The 14529-nt window shown below is 54.1% G+C and overlaps 1 protein-coding gene across 3 annotated transcripts in view; it reads right to left on the bottom strand.

Moving 5' to 3' along the window:
* The window catches only part of FIBCD1 (fibrinogen C domain containing 1), a 1178447-nt gene that overhangs the window by 608286 nt on the left and 555632 nt on the right, over nt 1–14529 (bottom strand). The gene's annotated exons all lie outside the window — the stretch shown is intronic.

A 14529-nucleotide genomic window follows, 5' to 3' on the forward strand; every position in this document is an offset into this window, starting at 1 on the left:
AACCCTGTGCACTGGTGTGGAAAGAGGAGACGGACACACAAGTGGCACAGCAGCCTCAGAGAGATTCCACAATCTGCCTGCCACATCCCTGGACATCTTTCCACACTGTGCACCCAGCAGGGCAAAGGCAGACAATTTGCATAACCCTGTGCACGGGTGTGGACGGAGGAGACGGACACACAGGTGGCACAGCGGCCTCAGATAGATTCCACAATCTGCCTAATACATCCCTGGACCTCTTTCCACACTGTGGACCCAGCAGGGCAAAGGCAGACATGTTGCATAACCCTGTGCACGGGTATGGAAGGAGGAAACAGACACACAGGTGGCATAGCGGCCTCAGAGAGATTACACAATCTGCCTGCCACATCCCTAGACATCTTTCCACACTGTGCACCCAGCAGGGCAAATGCAGACATGTTGCATAACCCCGTGTAAGGGTGTGGAAGGAGGAGACGGACACACATGTGGCATAGCGGTCTCAGAGAGATTCCACAATCTGCCTGCCACATCCCTGGACATCTCTCCATACTGTGCACCCAGCCGGGCAAAGGCAGACATGTTGCATAACCCTGTGCACAGGTGTGGAAGGAGGAGACAGACACACAGGTGGCACAGTGGCCTCAGAGAGATTCCACAATCTGCCTGCCACATCCCTGGACATCTTTCCACACTGTGCACCCAGCAGGGCAAAGACAGACATGTTGCGTAACCCTGTGCACGGGTGTGCAAGGAGGAGACGGACACATAGGTGGCATAGCGGCCTCAGAGAGATTCCACAATCTGCCTGCCACATCCCTGGACATCTTTCCACACTGTGCACCCAGCAGGGCAAAGGCAGACATGTTGCGTAACCCTGTGCACGGGCGTGAAGGAGGAGACGGACACACAGGTGGCATAGCGGCCTCAGAGAGATTCCACAATCTGCCTGCGACATCCCTGGACATCTTTCCACAATGTGCACCCAGCAGGGCAAAGGCAGACATGTTGCATAACCCTGTGCACGGGAATAGAAGGAGGAGACGGACACACAGGTGGCATAGCTGCCTCAGAGAGATTCCACAATCTGCCTGCCCACACCTCTAGACATCTTTCCACACTGCACACCCAGCAGGGCAAAGGCAGACATGTGGCATAACCCTGTGCAAGGGTATGAAAGGAAGAGATGGACACAAAGGTTGCATAGCGGCCTCAGAGAGATTCCACAATCTGCCTGCCTCATCCCTAGACATCTTTCCACACTGTACACCCAGCAGGGCAAAGGCAGACATGTTGCATAACACTGTGCAAGGGTGTGGAAGGAAGAGACGGACACCCAGGTGGCATAGCAGCCTCAGGGAGATTGCACAATCTGCCCGTCCACATCCCTGGACAGCTTTTCACATTGTGCACCTAGCAGGGCAAAGGCAGACATGTTGCATAACCCTGTGCACGGGTGCGGAAAGAGGAGACGGACACACAGGTGGCACAGCGGCCTCAGAGAGATTCCACAATCTGCCTGCCACATCCCTGGACATCTTTACACAATGTGCACCTAGCAGGGCAAAGGCAGACATGTTGCATAACCCTGTGCACAGGTGTGGAAGGAGGAGACGGACACACAGGTGGCATAGCGGCCTCAGAGAGATTCCACAATCTGCCTGCCACATCCCTGGACATCTTTCCACACTGTGCACTCAGCAGGGCAAAGGCAGACATGTTTCATAACCCTGTGCACGGGTGTGGAAGGAGGAGACAACAACACAGGGTGCATAGCGGCCTCAGAGAGATTCCACAATCTGCCTTCCACATCCCTGGACATCGTTACACACTGTGCACCCAGCAGGGCAAAGGCAGACATGTTGCATAACCCTGTGCACGGGTGTAGAAGGAGTAGACGGACACACAGGAGGCATAGCGGCCTCAGAGAGATTACACAATCTGCCCGCCCACAACCCTAGACATCTTTCCACACTGTGCACCAAGCAGGGCAAAGGCAGACATGTTGTATAACACTGTGAATGGGTGTGGAAAGAGGAGACAGACACACAGGTGGCATAGCGGTCTCAGAGAGATTCCACAATCTGCCCGCCCACACCCCAGACATCTTTCCACACTGTGCACCTAGCAGGGCAAAGGCAGACAAGTTGCATAACCCTGTGCAAGGGTGTGGATGGAGGAGAGGGACACACAGGTGGCATAGTGGCCTCAGAGATATTCCACAATCTCCCCAGCCACATCCCTAGAAATCCTTCCACACTGTGCACCTAGCAGGGCAAAGGCAGACATGTTGCATAACCCTGTGCATGGGTGTGGAAGGAGTAGACGGACACCCAGGTGGCACAGCGGCCTCAGAGAGATTCCACAATCTGCCTGCCATATCCCTGGACATCTTTCCACACTGTGCACCCAGCAGGGCAAATGCAGACATGTTGCATAACCCTGTGCACGGGTGTGGAAGGAGGAGACGGACACCTAGGTGGCATAGCGGCCTCAGAGAGATTCCATAATCTGCCTGCTACATCCCATGACATCTTTCCACACTGTGCACCCAGCAGGGTAAAGGCAGATATGTTGCATAACCCTGTGCACGGGTGTGGAAGGAGGAGACGGACACACAGGTGGCATAGCGGCCTCAGAGAGATTCCACAATCTGCCTGCCACATCCCTGGACATCTTTCCACACTGTGCACCCAGCAGGGCAAAGGCAGACATGTTTCATAACCCTGTGCACAGGTGTGGAAGGAGGAAACTGACACACAGGTGGCATAGCGGCCTCAGAGAGATTCCACAATCTGCCTGCGACATCCCTGGACATCTTTCCACAATGTGCACCCAGCAGGGCAAAGGCAGACATGTTGCATAACCCTGTGCACGGGAACAGAAGGAGGAGACGGACACACAGGTGGCATAGCTGCCTCAGAGAGATTCCACAATCTGCCTGCCCACACCTCTAGACATCTTTCCACACTGTACACCCAGTAGGGCAAAGGCAGACATGTGGCATAACCCTGTGTAAGGGTGTGGAAGGAGGAGACGGACACCCAGGTGGCAAAGCAGCCTCAGGGAGATTGCACAATCTGCCCGTCCACATCCCTGGACAGCTTTTCACATTGTGCACCTAGCAGGGCAAAGGCAGACTTGTTGCATAACCCTGTGCACAGGTGTGGAAGGAGGAGACGGACACACAGGTGGCATAGCGGCCTCAGAGAGATTCCACAATCTGCCTGCCACATCCCTGGACATCTTTCCACACTGTGGACTCAGCAGGGCAAAGGCAGACATGTTGCATAACCCTGTGCACGGGTGTGGAAGGAGGAGACAACAACACAGGTGGCATAGCGGCCTCAGAGAGATTCCACAATCTGCCTGCCTCATCCCTAGACATCTTTCCACACTGTACACCCAGCAGGGCAAAGGCAGACATGTTGCATAACACTGTGCAAGGGTGTGGAAGGAGGAGACGGACACCCAGGTGGCAAAGCAGCCTCAGGGAGATTGCACAATCTGCCCGTCCACATCCCTGGACAGCTTTTCACATTGTGCACCTAGCAGGGCAAAGGCAGACTTGTTGCATAACCCTGTGCACAGGTGTGGAAGGAGGAGACGGACACACAGGTGGCATAGCGGCCTCAGAGAGATTCCACAATCTGCCTGCCACATCCCTGGACATCTTTCCACACTGTGCACTCAGCAGGGCAAAGGCAGACATGTTGCATAACCCTGTGCACGGGTGTGGAAGGAGGAGACAACAACACAGGTGGCATAGCGGCCTCAGAGAGATTCCACAATCTGCCTTCCACATCCCTGGACATCGTTCCACACTGTGCACCCAGCAGGGCAAAGGCAGACATGTTGCATAACCCTGTGCACGGGTGTGGAAGGAGTAGACGGACACACAGGAGGCATAGCGGCCTCAGAGAGATTACACAATCCGCCCGCCCACAACCCTAGACATCTTTCCACACTGTGCACCAAGCAGGGCAAAGGCAGACATGTTGTATAACACTGTGAATGGGTGTGGAAAGAGGAGACAGACACACAGGTGGCATAGCGGCCTCAGAGAGATTCCACAATCTGCCTGCCACATCCCTGGACATTTTTCCACACTGTGCACCCAGCAGTGCAAAGGCAGACATGTTGCATAACCCCGTGCATGGGTGTGGAAGGAGGAGACGGACACCCAAGTGGCATAGCAGCCTCAGGGAGATTGCACAATCTGCCCACCCACATCCCTAGACATCTTTTCACATTGTGCACCCAGCAGGGCAAAGGCAGACAAGTTGCATAACCCTGTGCAAGGGTGTGGATGGAGGAGAGGGACACACAGGTGGCATAGTGGCCTCAGAGATATTCCAAAATCTCCCCAGCCACATCCCTAGACATCCTTCCACACTGTGCACCTAGCAGGGCAAAGGCAGACATGTTGCATAACCCTGTGCATGGGTGTGGAAGGAGTAGACGGACACACAGGTGGCACAGCGGCCTCAGAGAGATTCCATAATCTGCCTGCCACATCCCTAGACATCTGTCCATACACTGTGTACCCAGTGGGCAAAGGCAGACATGTTGCATAACCCTGTGCACGGGTGTGGAAGGAGGAGATGGACATGCAGGTAGCATAGCGGCCTCAGAGAGATTTCACAATCTGCCCACCCACACCCCTGGACATCTTACCCCATTGTGCACCCAGCAGGTCAAAGGCAGATATGTTGCATAACCTTGTGCACAAATGTGGAAGGAGGAGTTGGACACACAGGTGGCATAGTGGCCTCAGAGAGATTCCACAATCTGCCCGCCCACACCCCTAGACATCTTTCCACATTGTGAACCTAGCAGGGCAAAGGCAGACATGTTGTATAACCCTGTGCACGGGTGTGCAAGGAGGAGATGGACCCACAGGTGGCATAGTGGCCTCAGAGAGATTCCACAATCTGCCTGCCTAGTAATCTTTCCACACTGTGCACCCAGCAGGGCAAACGCAAACATGTTGCATAACCCTGTGTAAGGGTGTAGAAGAAGGAGACAGACACACAGGTGGTGCATAGTGGCCTCAGAAAGATTCCACAATCTGCCTGCCACATCTCTAGACATCTTTCCACACTGTGCACCTAGCAGCAGGGCAAAGGCACACATGTTGCATAACTCTATGCACGGGTGTGGAAAGAGGAGACGGACACACAGGTGGCACAGTGGCCTCAGAGAGATTCCACAATCTGCCTGCCACATCTCTAAACATCTTTCCACACTGTGCACCTAGCAGCAGGGCAAAGGCAGACATGTTGCATAACCCTGTGCACGGGTTTGGAAGGAGAAGACAGACACCCAGGTGGCATAGCGGCCTCAGGAATATTGCACAATCTGCCCGCCCACATCCCTGGACATATTTTCACACTGTGCACCCAGCAGGGCAAAGGCAGACATGTTGCATAACCCTGTGCACGGGTGTGGAAGGAGGAGACAACAACACAGGTGGCATAGCTGCCTCAGAGAGATTCCACAATCTGCCTGCCACATCCCTGGACATCTTTCCACACTGTGCACCCAGCAGGGCAAACGCAGACATGTTGCATAACCCTGTGCACGGGTGTGGAAGGAGGAGACGGACACACAGGTGGCATAGCGGCCTCAGAGAGATTCCACAATCTGCCTGGCACATCCCTGGACATCTTTCCACACTGTGCACCCAGCAGGGCAAACGCAGACATGTTGCATAACCCTGTGCACGGATGTGGAAGGAGGAGACGGACACAAAGGTGGCATAGCGGCCTCAGAGAGATTTCACAATCTGATTGCCACATCCCTGGACATCTTTCCACACTGTGCACCCAGCATGGCAAATGCAGACATGTTGCATAACCCTGTGGACGGGTGTGGAAGGAGACGACAACAACACAGGTGGCATAGCAGCTTCAGAGAGATTCCACAATCTGTCTGCCACATCCCTGGACATCTTTAACACTATGCACCCAGCAGAGTATAGGCAGACATGTTGCATAACCCTGTGCACGGGTGTGGAAAGAGGAGACGGACACACAGGTGGCACAGTGGCCTCAGAGAGATTCCACAATCTGCCTGCCACATCTCTAAACATCTTTCCACACTGTGCACTTAGCAGCAGGGCAAAGGCACACATGTTGCATAACCCTGTGCACGGGTTTGGAATGAGAAGACAGACACCCAGGTGGCATAGCGGCCTCAGGAAGATTGTACAATCTGCCCACCCACATCCCTAGACATCTTTCCACATTGTGCACCTAGCAGGGCAAAGGCAGACATGTTGTATAACCCTGTGCACGGGTGTGCAAGGAGGAGATGGACCCACAGGTGGCATAGTGGCCTCAGAGAGATTCCACAATCTGCCTGCCTAGTCATCTTTCCACACTGTGCACCCAGCAGGGCAAACGCAAACATGTTGCATAACCCTGTGTAAGGGTGTAGAAGAAGGAGACAGACACACAGGTGGTGCATAGTGGCCTCAGAAAGATTCCACAATCTGCCTGCCACATCTCTAGACATCTTTCCACACTGTGCACCTAGCAGCAGGGCAAAGGCACACATGTTGCATAACTCTATGCACGGGTGTGGAAAGAGGAGACGGACACACAGGAGGCACAGTGGCCTCAGAGAGATTCCACAATCTGCCTGCCACATCTCTAAACATCTTTCCACACTGTGCACCTAGCAGCAGGGCAAAGGCAGACATGTTGCATAACCCTGTGCACGGGTTTGGAAGGAGAAGACAGACACCCAGGTGGCATAGCGGCCTCAGGAATATTGCACAATCTGCCCGCCCACATCCCTGGACATATTTTCACATTGTACACCCAGCAGGGCAAGGGCAGACATGTTGCATAACCCTGTGCACGGGTGTGGAAAGAGGAGACGGACACACAGGTGGCACAGCGGCCTCAGAGAGATTCCACAATCTGCCTGCCACATCCCTGGACATCTTTCCACACTATGCACCCAGCAGGGCAAAGGCAGACATGTTGCATAACACTTTGCACAGGTGTGGAAGGAGGAGACGGACACACAGGTGGCACAGCGGCCTCAGAGAGATTCCACAATCTGCCTGCCACATCCCTGGACATCTTTCCACACTGTGCACCCAGCAGGGCAAAGGCAGACATGTTGCATAACCCTGTGCACGGGTGTGGAAGGAGGAGACAACAACACAGGTGGCATAGCTGCCTCAGAGAGATTCCACAATCTGCCTGCCACATCCCTGGACATCTTTCCACACTGTGCACCCAGCAGGGCAAACGCAGACATGTTGCATAACCCTGTGCACGGGTGTGGAAGGAGGAGACGGACACACAGGTGGCATAGCGGCCTCAGAGAGATTCCACAATCTGCCTGGCACATCCCTGGACATCTTTCCACACTGTGCACCCAGCAGGGCAAACGCAGACATGTTGCATAACCCTGTGCACGGGTGTGGAAGGAGGAGACGGACACAAAGGTGGCATAGCGGCCTCAGAGAGATTTCACAATCTGATTGCCACATCCCTGGACATCTTTCCACACTGTGCACCCAGCAGGGCAAATGCAGACATGTTGCATAACCCTGTGGACGGGTGTGGAAGGAGACGACAACAACACAGGTGGCATAGCAGCTTCAGAGAGATTCCACAATCTGTCTGCCACATCCCTGGACATCTTTAACACTATGCACCCAGCAGAGTATAGGCAGACATGTTGCATAACCCTGTGCACGGGTGTGGAAAGAGGAGACGGACACACAGGTGGCACAGTGGCCTCAGAGAGATTCCACAATCTGCCTGCCACATCTCTAAACATCTTTCCACACTGTGCACTTAGCAGCAGGGCAAAGGCACACATGTTGCATAACCCTGTGCACGGGTTTGGAATGAGAAGACAGACACCCAGGTGGCATAGCGGCCTCAGGAAGATTGTACAATCTGCCCACCCACATCCCTGGACATATTTTCACATTGTGCACCCAGCAGGGCAAAGGCAGACATGTTGCATAACCCTGTGCACGGGTGTGGAAGGAGGAGATGGACATGCAGGTAGCATAGCGGCCTCAGAGAGATTTCACAATCTGCCCACCCACATCCCTGGACATCTTACCCCATTGTGCACCCAGCAGGTCAAAGGCAGATATGTTCTATAGCCTTGTGCACAAATGTGGAAGGAGGAGTTGGACACACAGGTGGCATAGTGGCCTCAGAGAGATTCCACAATCTGCCCGCCCACACCCCTAGACATCTTTCCACATTGTGCGCCTAGCAGGGCAAAGGCAGACATGTTGCATAACCCTGTGCATGGGTGTGCAAGGAGGAGATGGACCCACAGGTGGCATAGTGGCCTCAGAGAGATTCCACAATCTGCCTGCCTAGTCATCTTTCCACACTGTGCACCCAGCAGGGCAAACGCAGACATGTTGCATAACCCTGTGTAAGGGTGTAGAAGAAGGAGACAGACACACAGGTAGTGCATAGTGGCCTCAGAAAGATTCCACAATCTGCCTGCCACATCTCTAGACATCTTTCCACACTGTGCACCTAGCAGCAGGGCAAAGGCACACATGTTGCATAACTCTATGCACGGGTGTGGAAAGAGGAGACGGACACACAGGTGGCACAGTGGCCTCAGAGAGATTCCACAATCTGCCTGCCACATCTCTAAACATCTTTCCACACTGTGCACCTAGCAGCAGGGCAAAGGCACACATGTTGCATAACCCTGTGCACGGGTTTGGAAGGAGAAGACAGACACCCAGGTGGCATAGCGGCCTCAGGAATATTGTACAATCTGCCCGCCCACATCCCTGGACATATTTTCACACTGTGCACCCAGCAGGGCAAAGGCAGACATGTTGCATAACCCTGTGCACGGGTGTGGAAAGAGGAGACGGACACACAGGTGGCACAGCGGCCTCAGAGAGATTCCACAATCTGCCTGCCACATCCCTGGACATCTTTCCACACTATGCACCCAGCAGGGCAAAGGCAGACATGTTGCATAACACTTTGCACAGATGTGGAAGAAGGAGACGGACACACAGGTGGCACAGCGGCCTCAGAGAGATTCCACAATCTGCCTGCCACATCCCTGGACATCTTTCCACACTATGCACCCAGCAGGGCAAAGGCAGACATGTTGCATAACACTTTGCACAGATGTGGAAGAAGGAGACGGACACACAGGTGGCACAGCGGCCTCAGAGAGATTCCACAATCTGCTTGCCACATCCCTGGACATCTTTCCACACTGTGCACCCAGCAGGGCAAAGGCAGACATGTTGCATAACCCTGTGCACGGGTGTAGAAGGAGTAGACGGACACACAGGAGGCATAGCGGCCTCAGAGAGATTACACAATCTGCCCGCCCACAACCCTAGACATCTTTCCACACTGTGCACCAAGCAGGGCAAAGGCAGACATGTTGTATGACACTGTGAATGGGTGTGGAAAGAGGAGACAGACACACAGGTGGCATAGCGGTCTCAGAGAGATCCCACAATCTGCCCGCCCACACCCCTAGACATCTTTCCACATTGTGCGCCTAGCAGGGCAAAGGCAGACATGTTGCATAACCCTGTGCATGGGTGTGCAAGGAGGAGATGGACCCACAGGTGGCATAGTGGCCTCAGAGAGATTCCACAATCTGCCTGCCTAGTCATCTTTCAACACTGTGCACCCAGCAGGGCAAACGCAGACATGTTGCATAACCCTGTGTAAGGGTGTAGAAGAAGGAGACAGACACACAGGTAGTGCATAGTGGCCTCAGAAAGATTCCACAATCTGCCTGCCACATCTCTAGACATCTTTCCACACTGTTCACCTAGCAGCAGGGCAAAGGCACACATGTTGCATAACTCTATGCACGGGTGTGGAAAGAGGAGACGGACACACAGGTGGCACAGTGGCCTCAGAGAGATTCCACAATCTGCCTGCCACATCTCTAAACATCTTTCCACACTGTGCACCTAGCAGCAGGGCAAAGGCACACATGTTGCATAACCCTGTGCACGGGTTTGGAAGGAGAAGACAGACACCCAGGTGGCATAGCGGCCTCAGGAATATTGTACAATCTGCCCGCCCACATCCCTGGACATATTTTCACATTGTGCACCCAGCAGGGCAAAGGCAGACATGTTGCATAACCCTGTGCACGGGTGTGGAAAGAGGAGACGGACACACAGGTGGCACAGCGGCCTCAGAGAGATTCCACAATCTGCCTGCCACATCCCTGGACATCTTTCCACACTATGCACCCAGCAGGGCAAAGGCAGACATGTTGCATAACACTTTGCACAGATGTGGAAGAAGGAGACGGACACACAGGTGGCACAGCGGCCTCAGAGAGATTCCACAATCTGCCTGCCACATCCCTGGACATCTTTCCACACTATGCACCCAGCAGGGCAAAGGCAGACATGTTGCATAACACTTTGCAAAGATGTGGAAGAAGGAGACGGACACACAGGTGGCACAGCGGCCTCAGAGAGATTCCACAATCTGCTTGCCACATCCCTGGACATCTTTCCACACTGTGCACCCAGCAGGGCAAAGGCAGACATGTTGCATAACCCTGTGCACGGGTGTAGAAGGAGTAGACGGACACACAGGAGGCATAGCGGCCTCAGAGAGATTACACAATCTGCCCGCCCACAACCCTAGACATCTTTCCACACTGTGCACCAAGCAGGGCAAAGGCAGACATGTTGTATGACACTGTGAATGGGTGTGGAAAGAGGAGACAGACACACAGGTGGCATAGCGGTCTCAGAGAGATTCCACAATCTGCCCGCCCACACCCCAGACATCTTTCCACACTGTGCACCTAGCAGGGCAAAGGCAGACAAGTTGCATAACCCTGTGCAAGGGTGTGGATGGAGGAGAGGGACACACAGGTGGCATAGTGGCCTCAGAGATATTCCACAATCTCCCCAGCCACATCCCTAGAAATCCTTCCACACTGTGCACCTAGCAGGGCAAAGGCAGACATGTTGCATAACCCTGTGCATGGGTGTGGAAGGAGTAGACGGACACCCAGGTGGCACAGCGGCCTCAGAGAGATTCCACAATCTGCCTGCCACATCCCTGGACATCTTTCCACACTGTGCACCCAGCAGGGCAAATGCAGACATGTTGCATAACCCTGTGCACGGGTGTGGAAGGAGGAGACGGACACCTAGGTGGCATAGCGGCCTCAGAGAGATTCCATAATCTGCCTGCTACATCCCTGGACATCTTTCCACACTGTGCACCCAGAAGGGCAAAGGCAGACATGTTTCATAACCCTGTGCACAGGTGTGGAAGGAGGAAACTGACACACAGGTGGCATAGCGGCCTCAGAGAGATTCCACAATCTGCCTGCGACATCCCTGGACATCTTTCCACAATGTGCACCCAGCAGGGCAAAGGCAGACATGTTGCATAACCCTGTGCACGGGAATAGAAGGAGGAGACGGACACACAGGTGGCATAGCTGCCTCAGAGAGATTCCACAATCTGCCTGCCCACACCTCTAGACATCTTTCCACACTGTACACCCAGTAGGGCAAAGGCAGACATGTGGCATAACCCTGTGTAAGGGTGTGGAAGGAGGAGACGGACACCCAGGTGGCAAAGCAGCCTCAGGGAGATTGCACAATCTGCCCGTCCACATCCCTGGACAGCTTTTCACATTGTGCACCTAGCAGGGCAAAGGCAGACTTGTTGCATAACCCTGTGCACAGGTGTGGAAGGAGGAGACGGACACACAGGTGGCATAACGGCCTCAGAGAGATTCCACAATCTGCCTGCCACATCCCTGGACATCTTTCCACACTGTGCACTCAGCAGGGCAAAGGCAGACATGTTGCATAACCCTGTGCACGGGTGTGGAAGGAGGAGACAACAACACAGGTGGCATAGCGGCCTCAGAGAGATTCCATAATCTGCCTGCCTCATCCCTAGACATCTTTCCACACTGTACACCCAGCAGGGCAAAGGCAGACATGTTGCATAACACTGTGCAAGGGTGTGGAAGGAGGAGACGGACACCCAGGTGGCAAAGCAGCCTCAGGGAGATTGCACAATCTGCCCGTCCACATCCCTGGACAGCTTTTCACATTGTGCACCTAGCAGGGCAAAGGCAGACTTGTTGCATAACCCTGTGCACAGGTGTGGAAGGAGGAGACGGACACACAGGTGGCATAGCGGCCTCAGAGAGATTCCACAATCTGCCTGCCACATCCCTGGACATCTTTCCACACTGTGCACCCAGCAGGGCAAAGGCAGACATGTTTCATAACCCTGTGCACAGGTGTGGAAGGAGGAAACTGACACACAGGTGGCATAGCGGCCTCAGAGAGATTCCACAATCTGCCTGCGACATCCCTGGACATCTTTCCGCAATGTGCACCCAGCAGGGCAAAGGCAGACATGTTGCATAACCCTGTGCACAGGAATAGAAGGAGGAGACGGACACACAGGTGGCATAGCTGCCTCAGAGAGATTCCACAATCTGCCTGCCCACACCTCTAGACATCTTTCCACACTGTACACCCAGTAGGGCAAAGGCAGACATGTGGCATAACCCTGTGTAAGGGTGTGGAAGGAGGAGACGGACACCCAGGTGGCAAAGCAGCCTCAGGGAGATTGCACAATCTGCCCGTCCACATCCCTGGACAGCTTTTCACATTGTGCACCTAGCAGGGCAAAGGCAGACTTGTTGCATAACCCTGTGCACAGGTGTGGAAGGAGGAGACGGACACATAGGTGGCATAGCGGCCTCAGAGAGATTCCACAATCTGCCTGCCACATCCCTGGACATCTTTCCACACTGTGCACTCAGCAGGGCAAAGGCAGACATGTTGCATAACCCTGTGCACGGGTGTGGAAGGAGGAGACAACAACACAGGTGGCATAGCGGCCTCAGAGAGATTCCACAATCTGCCTGCCTCATCCCTAGACATCTTTCCACACTGTACACCCAGCAGGGCAAAGGCAGACATGTTGGATAACACTGTGCAAGGGTGTGGAAGGAGGAGACGGACACCCAGGTGGCAAAGCAGCCTCAGGGAGATTGCACAATCTGCCCGTCCACATCCCTGGACAGCTTTTCACATTGTGCACCTAGCAGGGCAAAGGCAGACTTGTTGCATAACGCTGTGCACAGGTGTGGAAGGAGGAGACGGACACACAGGTGGCATAGCGGCCTCAGAGAGATTCCACAATCTGCCTGCCACATCCCTGGACATCTTTCCACACTGTGCACTCAGCAGGGCAAAGGCAGACATGTTGCATAACCCTGTGCACGGGTGTGGAAGGAGGAGACAACAACACAGGTGGCATAGCGGCCTCAGAGAGATTCCACAATCTGCCTTCCACATCCCTGGACATCGTTCCACACTGTGCACCCAGCAGGGCAAAGGCAGACATGTTGCATAACCCTGTGCACGGGTGTGGAAGGAGTAGACGGACACACAGGAGGCATAGCGGCCTCAGAGAGATTACACAATCTGCCCGCCCACAACCCTAGACATCTTTCCACACTGTGCACCAAGCAGGGCAAAGGCAGACATGTTGTATAACACTGTGAATGGGTGTGGAAAGAGGAGACAGACACACAGGTGGCATAACGGCCTCAGAGAGATTCCACAATCTGCCTGCCACATCCCTGGACATTTTTCCACACTGTGCACCCAGCAGTGCAAAGGCAGACATGTTGCATAACCCTGTGCACGGGTGTGGAAGGAGGAGACGGACACCCAAGTGGCATAGCAGCCTCAGGGAGATTGCACAATCTGCCCACCCACATCCCTAGACATCTTTTCACATTGTGCACCCAGCAGGGCAAAGGCAGACAAGTTGCATAACCCTGTGCAAGGGTGTGGATGGAGGAGAGGGACACACAGGTGGCATAGTGGCCTCAGAGATATTCCAAAATCTCCCCAGCCACATCCCTAGACATCCTTCCACACTGTGCACCTAGCAGGGCAAAGGCAGACATGTTGCATAACCCTGTGCATGGGTGTGGAAGGAGTAGACGGACACACAGGTGGCACAGCGGCCTCAGAGAGATTCCATAATCTGCCTGCCACATCCTTAGACATCTGTCCATACACTGTGTACCCAGTGGGCAAAGGCAGACATGTTGCATAACCCTGTGCACGGGTGTGGAAGGAGGAGATGGACATGCAGGTAGCATAGCGGCCTCAGAGAGATTTCACAATCTGCCCACCCACACCCCTGGACATCTTACCCCATTGTGCACCCAGCAGGTCAAAGGCAGATATGTTGCATAACCTTGTGCACAAATGTGGAAGGAGGAGTTGGACACACAGGTGGCATAGTGGCCTCAGAGAGATTCCACAATCTGCCCGCCCACACCCCTAGACATCTTTCCACATTGTGCACCTAGCAGGGCAAAGGCAGACATGTTGTATAACCCTGTGCACGGGTGTGCAAGGAGGAGATGGACCCACAGGTGGCATAGTGGCCTCAGAGAGATTCCACAATCTGCCTGCTTAGTAATCTTTCCACACTGTGCACCCAGCAGGGCAAACGCAAACATGTTGCATAACCCTGT

This window comes from Ambystoma mexicanum, chromosome 8, assembly GCF_040938575.1.
Source record: "Ambystoma mexicanum isolate Mex_15411 chromosome 8, UKY_AmexF1_1, whole genome shotgun sequence".
Lineage (NCBI taxonomy): Eukaryota > Metazoa > Chordata > Amphibia > Caudata > Ambystomatidae > Ambystoma > Ambystoma mexicanum.